The following is a 16554-nucleotide window of genomic DNA, read 5'->3' as shown; positions in this document are numbered from 1 at the left end:
TCCGCCTCCCGAAGTCTCCACCCGCGAAGGGGCTTCCTAGTGTGTGGACACTTTTCCTCCTTCACAGCTCTCTCCCGCTGGTGCAGGACCCGTCCCTGTACTTTTGTCTCTGTTTAGTTTTTTCTTTTGCCCTACCCAGGTACGTGGGGGGTTTCTTGCCTTTTGGCAGGTCTGAGGTATTCTGCCAGCGTTCAGTAGATGCTCTGTAGGAGTTGTTCCACGCGTAGATGTATTTCTGGTGTATCTGTGGGGAGGAACGTGATCTCCGCGTCTTACTCTTCCGCCATCTTCCCCACAACTTCTTTATCCATTTTTCGCTTTCTGTGATATTGAACTTGTACTGTAAATGAGGTTCTTGTAAACAGAGACGTCCCAAACTTCGGGGTGGCTGTGTCTTTTTGATTTTAATTTCCCTAAGCTATAGGACCATAAGTGGAAGTGCCCTAGGCTCTGTTGCTTTGTTTTTTAGATGTTACAGGAAACACCATACACTTCTCCAGAGTGGCTGCTGGCAATTTACATCCCGCCCATCAGCATAACAAGGCTCCCAGTTCTCCATGGCCTATCCTGCCTTTCTGGATTTTACACTTTTTTCAGATGGCCCTTTTGACCAGGGGGAAGTGAGACTTCATTGTAGTGCAGATTTCCTTTGCAAGCTTGCTTGGTTGGCCAAAGGGGCGTATGCGTTTTTTCCTGAATATATTCAGAAAAAAACGCATACGCCCCTTTTGGACAAGTGCATCATTGTGGACGTTCTGCCTCTTCTCCTATGCTTTACATGCAATTCCAGTCTACCTCCTGAAATCGGTTTCCTGCAATTCTGCCCCGCTTCCAAGTCCTCTTGGCAGCCTTACTTCAATATATTTTTGGACGATAGCTGTGATTTATACCTCTGCAGGTTTGTGAATGACAGTGCCCCTGAGCTCCTTTCTTCAACTGGCTTTCTTGTGAGCTGGCCGCAACACCGCAGGATTGCTTCAGGCCCTAGTGTGGTTCCCACACGGCACGCTTAGCCTTTGGTTAATTCCTCTTCCTGGTGGGAAATGAGACTTAAATTTGCCCTTCCAGACACCTCCGGCTAGTCTCTCATTGGTTCTCCCTCTTCCTGTTCATCTTCCGCAGAAATTGCAAACTGGGCCAACCAGGAGGTTAAAGGCACTGACTCTCCAAGTGGGGAGAGGGTTAGTAAAGCATCTGGAATGTTGTGCCCGTGTACCAGGGGACGAAAATGGAGACACATTTGAACACGTTTCCCGAACACACGGTGGATCATACTCTGGGTTCCACATGCATGTTTTAGCTGAAGGAAGAATCCCTTAAAACTGGAGAGTTGAGACCCATGGAATGGGTACCATGCAATATGACTTCAAAGGGTCTGCATTTGCTCACCGAACCTCTCCAATCCTATCACTGCTGCATTTATGCCGCTGTCCACACGCTTGATTCTCTTTCGGAGACATATAAATCCATAGGTTTTAAGTTTCTTACTAGTCAGGTATATTCTTTGGCGTTTAATATGGGGGGTTGAGTCCACTTCGTTGAAAAAGGAGTAGCTCTTGTCTATTACATATTTGGCTCATGGAATGGTATCTGTGCTAATTTCAATCTCTGGTTTTATGCAGCACCCCAACTCACCTTTCCCCTTAAGCAAGCATAAGTTGGTTTTCTACATTTGAGAACCTGTTCTGTTTTGTAATTCAGTTCCTGTGTAGCCAAGTTTACATTCCGTGTAGTAGTGATATCTTATGATGTTTCTTTTTCTGTGTGACTTATTTCACTTAGAATCTTCGTATCTGAATCCACTCATTATGCTGCTACCGGCCTGATGACATAGATTTCATTGCTGAGTGATATTGCATTGTACGTAAGTCCCACAACTTCTTTATCCATTTTTCGCTTTCTGTGATATTGAACTTGTACCGTAAACGAGGTTCTTGTAAACAGAGCCGTCCCAAACTTTGGGGTGGCTGTATCTTTTTGATTTTAATTTCCCTAAGCTATAGGACCATAAGTGGAAGTGCCCTAGGCTCTGTTGCTTTGTTTTTTAGATGTTTCAGGAAACACCATACACTTCTCCAGAGTGGCTGTTGGCAATTTACATCCCGCCCATCAGCATAACAAGGTTCCCAGTTCTCCATGGCCTGTCCTGCCTTTCTGGATTTTACACTTTTTTCAGATGGCCCTTTTGACCAGGGGGCAGTGAGACTTCATTGTAGTACAGATTTCCTTTGCAAGCTTGCTTGGTTGGCCAAAAAGGAGCGTATGCGTTTTTTCCTCAATATATTCAGGAAAAAACACATACGCCCTTTTTGGCCAAGTGCATCATTGTGGACGTTCTGCCTCTTTTCCTATGCTTTACATGCAATTCCAGTCTACCTCCTGAAATCCGTTTCCTGCAATTCTGCCCCGCTTTCAAGTCCTCTTGGCAGCCTTACTTCAATATATTTTTGGACGATAGCTGTCATTTATACCTCTGCAGGTTTGTGAATGACAGTGCCCCTGAGCTCCTTTCTTCAACTCGCTTTCTTGTGAGCTGGCCGCAACACCACAGGATTGCTTTAGGCCCTAGTGTGGTTCCAGCATGGCACGCTGAGCCTTTGGTTAATTCCTCTTCCTGGTGGGAAATGAGAGTTAATTTTGCCCGTCCAGACACCTCCAGCTAGTCTCTCATTGGTTCTCCCTATTCCTGTTCATTTTCCGCAGAAATTGCAAACTGGGCCAAACAGGAGGTTAAAGGCACTGACTCTCCAAGTGGGGAGAGTGTTATTAAAGCGTCTGGAATGTTGCACCCGAGTACCAGGGGACAAAAACTGAGACACACTTGAACACGTTTCCTGATCACACGGTGGATCATACTCTGGGTTCCACATGCATGTTTTAGCTGAAGGAAGAATCCCTTAAACCTGCAGATTTGAGACCCATGGAACGGGTACCATGCAATATGACTTCAAAGGGTCTGCATTTGCTCACCGAACCTCACCAATCCTATCACTGCTGCATTTATGCCGCTGTACACACGCTTCATTCTCTTTCGGAGACATATAAATCCATAGGTTTTAAGATTCTTACTAGTCAGGTATATTCTTAGGCGTTTAATACGGGGTGTTGAGTCCACTTCGTTGAGCAAGGAGTAGCTCTTGTCTATTACATATTTGGCTCATGGAATGGTATCTGTGCTAATTTCAATCTCTGGTTTTATGCAGCACCCCAACTCACCTTTCCCCTTAAGCAAGCATAAGTTGGTTTTCTACATTTGAGACCCTGTTCTGTTTTGTGATTCAGTTCCTGTGTAGCCAAGTGTACATTCCGTGTAGTAGTGATATCTTATGATGATTCTTTTTCTGTGTGACATATTTCACTTAGAATCATCGTACCTGAATTCACTCATTATGCTGCTACGGGCCTGATGACATACATTTCATTGCCGAGTGATATTGCATTGTACGTAAGTACCACAACTTCTTTATCCATTTTTCGCTTTCTGTGATATCGAACTTGTTCCGTAAACGAGGTTCTTGTAAACAGAGCCGTCCCAAAATTTGGGGTGGCTGTGTCTTTTTGATTTTAATTTCCCTAAGCTATAGGACCATAAGTGGAAGTGCCCTAGGCTCTGTTGCTTTGTTTTTTGGATGTTTCAGGAAACACCATACACTTCTCCAGAGTGGCTGTTGGCAATTTACATCCCGCCCATCAGCATAACAAGGCTCCCAGTTCTCCATGGCCTGTCCTGCCTTTCTGGATTTTACACATTTTTCAGATGGCGCTTTTGACTGGGGGGCAGTGAGAGTTCATTTTTGTGCAGATTTCCTTTGCAAGCTTGCTTGGTTGGCCAAAAAGGGCGTATGCATTTTTTCCTGAATATATTCAGGAAAAAACGCATATGCACTTTTTGGCCAAGTGCATCATTGTGGATGTTCTGCCTCTTTTCCTATGCTTTACATGCAATTCCAGTCTACCTCCTGAAATCGGTTTGCTGCAATTCTGCCCCGCTTTCAAGTCCTCTTGGCAGCCTTTCTTCAATATAGTTTTGGACGATACCTGTCATTTATAACTCTGCAGGTTGTGAATTACAGTGCCCCTGAGCTCCTTTCTTCAACTTGCTTTCTTGTGAGCTGGCAGTAACACCGCAGGATTGCTTCAGGCCCTAGAGTGGTTCCGGCATGGCACGCTGAGCCTTTGGTTAATTCCTCTTCCTGGTGGGAAATGAGAGTTAAATTTTCCAGTCCAGACACCTCCAGCTAGTCTCTCATTGGTTCTCCCTATTCCTGTTCATCTTCCGCAGAAATTGCAAACTGGGCCAAACAGGAGGCTAAAGGCACTGACTCTCCAAGTGTGGAGAGTGTTAGTAAAGCGTGTGGAATGTTGCACCAGAGTACCAGGGGACGAAAACTGAGACACACTTGAACACGTTTCACAATCACACGGTGGATCATACTCTGGGTTCCACATGCATGTTTTAGCTGAAGGAAGAATCCCTTAAACCTGGAGAGTTGAGACCCATGGAACGGGTACCATGCAATATGACTTCAAAGGGTCTGCATTTGCTCACCGAACCTCACCAATCCTATCACTGCTGCGTTTATGCCACTGTACACACGCTTGATTCTCCTTCGGAGACATATAAATCCATAGGTTTTAAGATTCTTACTAGTCAGGTATATTCTTAGGCATTTAATATGGGGTGTTGAGTCCAGTTCGTTGAGCAAGGAGTAGCTCTTGTCTGTTACATATTTGGCTTATGGAATGGTATCTGTGCTAATTTCAATCTCTGGTTTTATGCAGCACCCCAACTCACCTTTCCCCTTAAGCAAGCATAAGTTGGTTTTCTACATTTGAGGCCCTGTTCTGTTTTGTAATTCAGTTCCTGTGTAGCCAAGTTTACATTCCGTGTATTAGTGATAACTTACGATGTTTCTTTTTCTGTGTGACTTATTTCACTTAGAATCATCGTGCCTCAATCCACTCATTATGCTGGTACAGGCCTGGTGACACAGATTTCATTGCTGAGTGGTATTCTGTTGTACGTAAGTACCGCAACTTCTTTATAAATTATTTGTTCTCTGCGATATTTAACTTGTACTGTAGAAGAGTTTCCTGTAAACAGAGCCGTCCCAAATTTTGGGGTGGCTGTGTCTTTTTGATTTTAATTTCCCTAAGCTATAGGACCATAAGTGGAAATGCCCTAGACTCTGTTGCTTTGCTTTTCAGATGTATCAGGAAACACCATACACTTCTCCAGAGTGGCTGTTGGCAATTTACATCCCGCCCATCAGCATAACAAGGCTCCTTTTTCCACATGGCCCGTCTAGCCTTTCTGGATTTTACACTTATTTCAGATGGCCGTTTAGACCGGGGAGAAGTGACACTTCATAGTAGTTCGGATTTCCATTGCAAGCTTGCTTGGTTTGCCAAAAAGGGCATATGTGTTTTTTCCTGAATATATTCAGGAACAAACTCATACGCCCTTTTTTGCCAAGTGCATCATTGTGGATGTTCTGCCTCTTTTCCTATGCTTTAAATGCAATTCCAGTCTACCTCCCGAAATCGGTTTCCTGCAATTCTGCGCTGCTTTCAAGTCCTCTTGGCAGCCTTATTACAATATATTTTTGGACGATAGCTGTCATTTATAACTCTGCAGGTTTGTGAATGACAGTGCCCCTGAGCTGCTTTCTTCAACTCGCTTTCTTGTGAGCTGGCCGCAACACCACAGGATTGTTTCAGGCCCTAGTGTGGTTCCGGCACGGCACGCTGAGCCTTTGGTTAATTCCTCTTCTTGGTGGGAAATAAGAGTTAAATTTGCCCGTCCAGACACCTCCAGCTAGTCTCACATTTGTTTTCCCTATTCCTGTTCATCTTCCGCAGAATTTGCAAACTGGGCCAAAAGGAGGTTAAAGGCACTGACTCTCCAAGTGGGGAGAGTGTTAGTAAAGCGTGTGGAATGTTGCACCCGGGTACCAGGGGACGAAAACTGAGACACATTTGAACACGTTTCCTGATCACACTGTGGATTATACTCTGGGTTCCACATGCATGTTTTAGCTGAAGGAAGAATCCCTTAAACCTGGAGAGTTGAGACCCATGGAATGGGTACCATGCAATATGACTTCAAAGGGTCTGCGTTTGCTCACCGAACCTCACCAATCCTATCACTGCTGTGTTTATGCCGCTGTACGCACGCTTGATTCTCTTACGGAGACATATAAATCCATAGGTTTTAAGATTCTTACTAGTCAGGTATATTCTAAGGCGTTTAATATGGGGTGTTGAGTCCACTTCGTTGAGCAAGGAGTAGCTCTTGTCTATTGCATATTTGGCTTATGGAATGGTATCTGTGCTAATTTTAATCTCTGGTTTTATGCAGCACCCAAACTCACTTTTCCCCTTAAGCAAGCATAAGTTGGTTTTCTACATTTGAGCCCCTGTTCTGTTTTGTAATTCAGTTCCTGTGTAGCCAAGTTTACATTCCATGTAGTAGTGATATGTTATGATGTTTCTTTTTCTGTGTGACTTATTTCACTTAGAATCATCGTACCTGAATCCACTCATTATGCTGCTATGGGCCTGATGACGTAGATTTCATTGCTGAGTGATATTTTATTGTACGCAAATTCCACAACTTCTTTATCCATATTTCGCTTTCTGCGATATTGAACTTGTACCGTAAACGAGGTTCTTGTTAACAGAGCCATCCCAAACTTTGGGGTGGCTGTGTCTTTTTGATTTCAATTTCCCTAAGCTATAGGACAATAAGTGGAAGTGCCCTAGGCTCTGTTACCTTGTTTTTTAGATGTTTCAGGAAACACCATACACTTCTCCAGAGTGGCTGTTGGCAATTTACATCCCGCCCATCAGCATAACAAGGCTCCAGTTCTCCATGGCCTGTCCTGCTTTTCTGGATTTTACACTTTTTTCAGATGGCCCTTTTGACCGGGGGGAAGTGAGACTTCATTGTAGTGCAGATTCCTTTGCAACCTTGCTTAGTTGGCCAAAAAGGGCGTATGTGTTTTTTCCTGAATATATTCAGGAAAAAACGCATACGCCCTTTTTGGCCAAGTGCATCATTGTGGACGTTCTGCCTCTTTTCCTATGTTTTAAATGCAATTTGAGTCTACTTCCTGAAATCGGTTTCCTGCAATTCTGCCCCGCTTTCAAGTCCTGTTGGCAGCCTTACTTCAATATATTTTTGGACGATAGCTGTCATTTATAACTCTGCAGGTTTGTGAATTACAGTGCCCCTGAGCTCCTTTCTTCAACTCGCTTTCTTGTGAGGTGGCCGAAACACCACATGATTGCTTCAGGCCCTAGTGTGGTTCCGGCACGGCATGCTGAGCCTTTGGTTAATTCCTCTTTCTGGTGGGAAATGAGAGTTAAATTTACCCGTCCAGACACCTCCAGCTAGTCTCTCATGGGTTCTCCCTATTCCTGTTCATTTCCCGCAGAAATTGCAAACTGGGCCAAACAGGAGGTTTAAGGCACTGACTCTCCAAGTGGGGAGAGTGTTAATAAACGTCTGGAATGTTGCACCCAAGTACCAGAGGACAAAAACTGAGACACATTTGAACATGTTTCCCGATCATATGGTGGATCATACTCTGGGTTCCACATGCATGTTTTAGCTGAAGCAAGAATCCCTTAAACCTGAAGAGTTAAGACCCATGGAATGGGTACCATGCAATATGACTTCAAAGGGTCTGCATTTGCTCACTGAACCTCACCAATCCTATCACTGCTGCGTTTATACCGCTGTACACACGCTTGATTCTCTTTCGCAGACATAGAAATCCATAGGTTTTAAGATCTTACTAGTCAGGTATATTCTTAGGCGTTTAATATGGGTTGTTGAGTCCACTTCGTTGAGCAAGGAGTAGCTCTTGTCTATTACATATTTGGCTTATGGAACGGTATCTGTGCTAATTTCAATCTCTGGTTTATGCAGCACCCGAACTCACCTTTCCCCTTAAGCAAGCATAAGTTGGTTTTCTACATTTGAGACCCTGTTCTGTTTTGTAATTCAGTTCCTGTGTAGCCAAGTTTACATTCCGTGTATTAGTGATATCTTATGGTGTTTCTTTTTCTGTGTGACTTATTTCACTTAGAATCATCGTACCTGAATCCACTCATTATGCTGCTACGGGCCTGATGACATAGATTTCATTGCTGAGTGATATTGAATTGTACATAAGTATCACAACTTCTTTATCCATTTTTCACTTTCTGCGATATTGAACATGTACCGTAAACAATGTTCTTGTAAACAGAGCCGTTCCAAACCTTGGGGTGGCTGTGTCTTTTTGATTTTCATTTCCCTAATCTATAGGACCATAAGTGGAATTGCCCTAGGCTCCTTTGCTGTGTTTATTAGATGTTTCAGGAAACACCATACACTTCTCCAGAGTGGCTGTTGGCAATTTACATGCCGCCCATCAGCATAACAAGGCTCCCAGTTGTCCATGGCCTGTCCTGCCTTTCTGGATTTTACACTTTTTTCAGATGGCCCTTTTGACTGGGGGGAAGTGAGACTTCATTGTAGTGCAGACTTCCTTTGCAAGCTTGCTTGGTTGGCCAAAAAGGGCGTATGCGTTTTTCCTGAATATATTCAGGAAAAAACGCATACGCCCTTTTTGGCCAACTGCATCATTGTGGACGTTCTGCCTCTTTTCCTATGCTTTACATGCAATTCCAGTCTACCTCCTGAAATCGGTTTCTGCAATTCTGCCCCGCTTTCAAGTCCTCTTGGCAGCCTTACTTCAATATATTTTTGGACGATAGCTGTCATTTATAGCTCTGCAGGTTTGTGAATTACAGTGCCCCTGAGGTCCTGTCTTCAGCTTGCTTTCTTGTGAGCTGGCCGCAACACCACAGGATTGCTTCAGGCCCTAGTGTGGTTCCGGCATGGCACGCTGAGCCTTTGGTTAATTCCTCTTCCTGGTGGGAAATGAGAGTTAAATTTGCCCGTCCAGACACCTCCAGCCACTCTCTCATGGGTTCTCCCTATTCCTGTTCATTTTCCGCAGAAATTGCAAACTTGGCCAAACAGGAAGTTAAAGGCACTGATTCTCCAAGTGGGGAGAGTGTTAGTAAAGCGTCTGGAATGTTGCACCCGAGTACAAGGGGACAAAAACTGAGACACATTTGAACACGTTTCCCGATCACACGGTGGATCATACTCTGGGTTCCACATGCATGTTTTAGCTGAAGGAAGAATCCCTTAAACCTGGAGAGTTGAGACCCATGGAATAGGTACCATGCAATATGACTTCAAAAGGTCTGCATTTGCTCACCGATCCTCACCAATCCTATCACTGCTGCATTTTTGATGCTGTACACACGCTTGGTTCTCTTTCGGAGACATATAAATCCATAGGTTTTAAGATGCTTACTAGTCAGGTATATTCTTAGGCGTTTAATATGTGGTGTTGAGTCCACTTCGTTGAGCAAGGAGTAGCTCTTATTTATTAAATATTTGGCTTATGGAACGGTATCTGTGCTAATTTCAATCTCTGGTTTTATGCAGCACCCCAACTCACCTTTCCGCATAAGCAAGGATAAGTTGGTTTCCTATATTTGAGACCCTGTTCTGTTTTGCAATACAGTTCCTGTGTAGCCACGTTTACATTCCGTGTAGTAGTGATATCTTGTGATGTTTCTTTTTCTGTATGACTTATTTCACTTAGAATCATCGTACCTGAATCCACTCATTATGCTGCTACGGGCCTGATGACATAGATTTCATTGCTGAGTGATATTGCATTGTACGTAAGTACCACAAGTTCTTTATCCATTTTTCGCTTTCTGTGATATTGAACTTGTACTGTAAACGAGGTTCTTGTAAACAGAGCCGTCCCAAACTTTGGGGTGGCTGTGTCTTTTTGATTTTAATTTCCCTAAGCTATAGGACCATAAGTGGAAGTACCCTAGGCTCTGTTGCTTTGTTTTTTAGATGTTTCAGGAAACACCATACACTTCTCCAGAGTGGCTGTTGGCAATTTACATCCCGCCCATCAGCATAACAAGTCTCACCGTTTTCCATGGCCTGTCCTGCCTTTCTGGATTTTACACTTTTTCAAATGGCCCTTTTGACTGGGGGGCAGTGAGACTTCATTGTAGTGCAGATTTCCTTTGTAAGCTTGCTTGGTTGGTGAAAAATGGCGTATCGGTTTTTTCATGAATATATTCAGGAAAAAACGCACACGCCGTTTTTGGCCAAGTGCATCATTGTGGACGTTCTGCCTCTTTTCCTATGCTTTACATGCAATTCCAGTCTACCTCCTGAAATCGGTTTCCTGCAATTCTGCCCCGCTTTCAAGTCCTCTTGGCGGCCTTACTTCAATATATTTTTGGACGATAGCTGTCATTTATAACTATGCAGTTTTGTGAATTACAGTGCCCCTGAGCTCCTTTCTTCAACTCGCTTTCTTGTGAACTGGCCGCAACACCGCAGGATTGCTTCATGCCCTAGTGTAGTTCCGTCATGGCACGCTGAGCCTTTTGTTAATTCCTCTTCCTGGTGGGAAATGAGAGTTAAATTTGCCCGTCCAGACACCTCCAGCTAGTCTCTCATTGGTTCTCCCTATTCCTGTTCATCTTCCGCAGAAATTGCAAACTGGGCCAAACAGGAGGTTAAATGCCCTGACTCTCCAAGTGGGGAGAGTGTTAGTAAAGTGTCTGGAATGTTGCACCCGAGTACCAGTGGATGAAAACTGAGACACATTTGAACACGTTTCCCGATCACACGATGGATCATACTCTGGGTTCCACATGCATGTTTTAGCTGAAGGAAGAATCCCTTAAACCTGGAGAGTTGAGACCCATGGAATGGGTACCATGCAATATGACTTCAAAGGGTCTGCATTTGCTCAATGAACCTCAACAATCCTACCACTGCTGCGTTTATGCCACTGTACACATGCTTGATTCTCTTTCGGAGACATATAAATCCATAGGTTTTAAGATTCTTACTAGTCAGGTATATTCTTAGGCGTTTAATATGGGGTGTTGAGTCCACTTCGTTGAGCAAGGAGTAGCTCTTGTCTATTACATATTTGGCTTATGGAACGGTATCTGTGCTAATTTCAATCTCTGGTTTTATGCAGCACCCCATCTCACCTTTCACTTTAAGGAAGAATAAGTTTGTTTTCTACATTTGAGACCCTCTTCTGTTTTGTAATTCAGTTCCTGGGTAGCCAAGTTTACATTCCGTGCAGTAGTGATATCTTATGATGTTTTTATTTCTGTGTGACTTATTTCACTTAGAATCATCGTACCTGAATCCACTCATTATGCTGCTACGGGCCTGATGACATAGATTTCATTGCTGAGTGATATTGCATTGTACATAAGTACCACAACTTCTTTATCCATTTTTCACTTTCTGCGATATTGAACTTGTACCGTAAACGAGGTTCTTGTAAACAGTGCCGGCCCAAATTTTGGGGTGGCTGTGTCTTTTTGATTTAAATTTCCCTAAGCTATAGGAGCATAAGTGGAAGTGCCCTAGGCTCTGTTGCTTTGTTTTTTAGATGTTTCAGGAAACACCATACACTTCTCCAGAGTGGCTGTTGGCAATTTACATCCCGCCCATCAGCATAACAAGGCTCCCAGTTCTCCATGGCCTGTCCTGCCTTCTGGATTTTACACTTTTTTCAGATGGCCCTTTTGACTGGGGTGCAGTGAGACGTCATTGTAGTGCAGATTTCCTTTGGAAGCTTGCTTGGTTGGCCAAAAAGGGCGTATGCGTTTTTTCCAGAACATATTCAGGAAAAAACGCATAGGCACTTTTTGGCCAAGTGCATCACTGTGGACATTCTGCCACTTTTCCTATACTTTACATGCAATTCCAGTCTACCTCCTGAAATCAGTTTCCTGCAATTCTGCCCCGCTTTCAAGTCCTCTTGGCAGCCTTACTTCAATATATTTTTGGACGATAGCTGTCATTTATAACTCTGCAGGTTTGTGAATTACAGTGCCCCTGAGGTCCTGTCTTCAGCTTGCTTTCTTGTGAGCTAGTCGCAACACCGCAGGATTGCTTCAGGCCCTAGTGTGGTTCCGGCATGGCACGCTGAGCCTTTGGTTAATTCCTCTTCCTGGTGGGAAATGAGAGTTAAATTTGCCCGTCCAGACACCTCCAGCCAGTCTCTCATTGGTTCTCCCTATTCCTGTTCATTTTCCGCAGAAATTGCAACCTTGGCCAAACAGGAGGTTAAAGGCACTGATTCTCCAAGTGGGGAGAGTGTTAGTAAAGCGTCTGGAATCTTGCACCCGAGTACAAGGGGACAAAAACTGAGACACATTTGAACACGTTTCCCGATCACACGGTGGATCATACTCTGGGTTCCACATGCATGTTTTAGCTGAAGGAAGAATCCCTTAAACCTGGAGAGTTGAGACCCATGGAATAGGTACCATGCAATATGACTTCAAAGGGTCTGCATTTGCTCACCGATCCTCACCAATCCTATCACTGTTGCATTTATGATGCTGTACACACGCTTGGTTCTCTTTCGGAGACATATAAATCCATAGGTTTTAAGATGCTTACTAGTCAGGTATATTCTTAGGCGTTTAATATGTGGTGTTGAGTCCACTTCGTTGAGCAAGGAGTAGCTCTTGTCTATTACATATTTGGCTTATGGAACGGTATCTGTGCTAATTTCAATCTCTTGTTTTATGCAGCACCCCAACTCACTTTTCCCCTTAAGCAAGCATAAGTTGGTTTTCTACATTTGAAACCCTGTTCTGTTTTGTAATTCAGTTCCTGTGTAGCCAAGTTTACATTCCGTGTAGTAGTGATATCTTATGATGTTTCTTTTTCTGTGTGACTTATTTCACTTAGAATCATCGTACCTGAATCCACTCATTATGCTGCTACGGGCCTGATGACATAGATTTCATTGCTGAGTGATATTGCATTGTACGTAAGTACCACAACTTCTTTATCCATTTTTCGCTTTCTGTGATATTGAACTTGTACCGTAAACGAGGTTCTTGTAAACAGAGCTGTCCCAAAATTTGGGGTGGCTGTGTCTTTTTGATTTTAATTTTCCTAAGCTATAGGACCATAAGTGGAAGTGCCCTAGGCTCTGTTGCTTTGTTTTTTAGATGTTTCAGGAAACACCATACACTTCTCCAGAGCGGCTGTTGGCAATTTACATCCCGCCCATCAGCATAACAAGGCTCCCAGTTCTCCATGGCCTGTCCTGTCTTTCTGGATTTTACACTGTTTTCAGATGGCCCTTTTGACCGGGGGGCAGTGAGACTTCATTGTAGTGCACATTTCCTTTGCAAGCTTGCTTGGTTGGCCAAAAAGCGCGTATGCGTTTTTTCCTGAATATATTCAGGAAAAAACGCATACGCCCTTTTTGGCCAAGTGCATCATTGTGGAAGTTCTGCGTCTTTTCCTATGCTTTACATGCAATTCCAGTCTACCTCCTGAAATCGGTTTCCTGCAATTCTACCCCGATTTGAAGTCCTCTTGGCAGCCTTACTTCAATATATTTTTGGACGATAGCTGTCATTTATAACTCTGCAGGTTTGTGAATGACAGTGCCCCTGAGCTCCTTTCTTCAACTCGCTTTCTTGTGAGCTGGCCGCAACACCGCCGGATTGCTTCAGTCCCTTGTGTGGTTCCGGCATGGCACGCTGAGCCTTTGGTTAATTCCTCTTCCTGGTGGGAAATGAGAGTTAAATTTGCCCGACCAGACACCTCCAGCTAGTCTCTCATTGGTTCTCCCTATTCCTGTTCATTTTCCGCAGAAATTGCAAACAGGGCCAAACAGGAGGTTAAAGGCACTGACTCTCCAAGTGGGGAGAGTGTTAGTAAAGCGTCTGGAATGTTGCACCCGAGTACCAGGGGATGAAAACTGAGACACATTTGAACACGTTTCCCGATCACACGGTGGATCATACTCTGGGTTCCACATGCATGTTTTAGCTGAAGGAAGAATCCCTGAAACCTGGAGAGTTGAGACCCATGGAATGGGTACCATGCAATATGACTTCAAAGGGTCTGCATTTGCTCGATGAACCTCACCAATCCTAACACTGCTGCGTTTATGCCACTGTACACATGCTTGATCCTCTTTCGGAGACATATAAATCCATAGGTTTTAAGACTCTTACTAGTCAGGTATATTCTTAGGCGTTTAATATGGGGTGTTGAGTCCACTTCGTTGAGCAAGGAGTAGCTCTTGTCTATTACATATTTGGCTTATGGAATGGTATCTGTGCTAATTTCAATCTCTTGTTTTATGCAGCACCCCATCTCACCTTTCACTTTAAGCAAGAATAAGTTGGTTTTCTACATTTGAGACCCTGTTCTGTTTTGTAATTCAGTTCCTGGGTAGCCAAGTTTACATTCCGTGTAGTAGTGATATCTTAGGATGTTTCTTTTTCTGTGTGACTTATTTCACTTAGAATCATCGTACCTGAATCCACTCATTATGCTGCTACGGGCCTGATGACATAGATTTCATTGCTGAGTGATATTGCATTGTACATAAGTACTACAACTTCTTTATCCATTTTTCACTTTCTGCGATATTGAACTTGTACCGTAAACGAGGTTCTTGTAAACAGTGCCGGCCCAAATTTTGGGGTGGCTGTGTCTTTTTGATTTAAATTTCCCTAAGCTATAGGAGCATAAGTGGAAGTGCCCTAGGCTCTGTTGCTTTGTTTTTTAGATGTTTCAGGAAACACCATACACTTCTCCAGAGTGGCTGTTGGCAATTTACATCCCGCCCATCAGCATAACAAGGCTCCCAGTTTTCCATGGCCTGTCCTGCCTTCTGGATTTTACACTTTTTTCAGATGGCCCTTTTGACTGGGGTGCAGTGAGACGTCATTGTAGTGCAGATTTCCTTTGGAAGCTTGCTTGGTTGGCCAAAAAGGGCGTATGCGTTTTTTCCTGAACATATTCAGGAAAAAACGCATAGGCACTTTTTGGCCAAGTGCATCACTGTGGACGTTCTGCCACTTTTCCTATACTTTACATGCAATTCCAGTCTACCTCCTGAAATCAGTTTCCTGCAATTCTGCCCCGCTTTCAAGTCCTCTTGGCAGCCTTACTTCAATATATTTTTGGACGATAGCTGTCATTTATAACTCTGCAGGTTTGTGAATTACAGTGCCCCTGAGGTCCTGTCTTCAGCTTGCTTTCTTGTGAGCTAGTCGCAACACCGCAGGATTGCTTCAGGCCCTAGTGTGGTTCCGGCATGGCACGCTGAGCCTTTGGTTAATTCCTCTTCCTGGTGGGAAATGAGAGTTAAATTTGCCCGTCCAGACACCTCCAGCCAGTCTCTCATTGGTTCTCCCTATTCCTGTTCATTTTCCGCAGAAATTGCAACCTTGGCCAAACAGGAGGTTAAAGGCACTGATTCTCCAAGTGGGGAGAGTGTTAGTAAAGCGTCTGGAATCTTGCACCCGAGTACAAGGGGACAAAAACTGAGACACATTTGAACACGTTTCCCGATCACACGGTGGATCATACTCTGGGTTCCACATGCATGTTTTAGCTGAAGGAAGAATCCCTTAAACCTGGAGAGTTGAGACCCATGGAATAGGTACCATGCAATATGACTTCAAAGGGTCTGCATTTGCTCACCGATCCTCACCAATCCTATCACTGTTGCATTTATGATGCTGTACACACGCTTGGTTCTCTTTCGGAGACATATAAATCCATAGGTTTTAAGATGCTTACTAGTCAGGTATATTCTTAGGCGTTTAATATGTGGTGTTGAGTCCACTTCGTTGAGCAAGGAGTAGCTCTTGTCTATTACATATTTGGCTTATGGAACGGTATCTGTGCTAATTTCAATCTCTTGTTTTATGCAGCACCCCAAGTCACTTTTCCCCTTAAGCAAGCATAAGTTGGTTTTCTACATTTGAAACCCTGTTCTGTTTTGTAATTCAGTTCCTGTGTAGCCAAGTTTACATTCCGTGTAGTAGTGATATCTTATGATGTTTCTTTTTCTGTGTGACTTATTTCACTTAGAATCATCGTACCTGAATCCACTCATTATGCTGCTACGGGCCTGATGACATAGATTTCATTGCTGAGTGATATTGCATTGTACGTAAGTACCACAACTTCTTTATCCATTTTTCGCTTTCTGTGATATTGAACTTGTACCGTAAACGAGGTTCTTGTAAACAGAGCTGTCCCAAAATTTGGGGTGGCTGTGTCTTTTTGATTTTAATTTTCCTAAGCTATAGGACCATAAGTGGAAGTGCCCTAGGCTCTGTTGCTTTGTTTTTTAGATGTTTCAGGAAACACCATACACTTCTCCAGAGCGGCTGTTGGCAATTTACATCCCGCCCATCAGCATAACAAGGCTCCCAGTTCTCCATGGCCTGTCCTGTCTTTCTGGATTTTACACTGTTTTCAGATGGCCCTTTTGACCGGGGGGCAGTGAGACTTCATTGTAGTGCACATTTCCTTTGCAAGCTTGCTTGGTTGGCCAAAAAGCGCGAATGCGTTTTTTCCTGAATATATTCAGGAAAAAACGCATACGCCCTTTTTGGCCAAGTGCATCATTGTGGAAGTTCTGCGTCTTT

Source organism: Orcinus orca, chromosome 1, assembly GCF_937001465.1.
Source record: "Orcinus orca chromosome 1, mOrcOrc1.1, whole genome shotgun sequence".
Taxonomy (NCBI): Eukaryota; Metazoa; Chordata; class Mammalia; order Artiodactyla; family Delphinidae; genus Orcinus; species Orcinus orca.
This window is presented reverse-complemented; position numbering follows the sequence as displayed.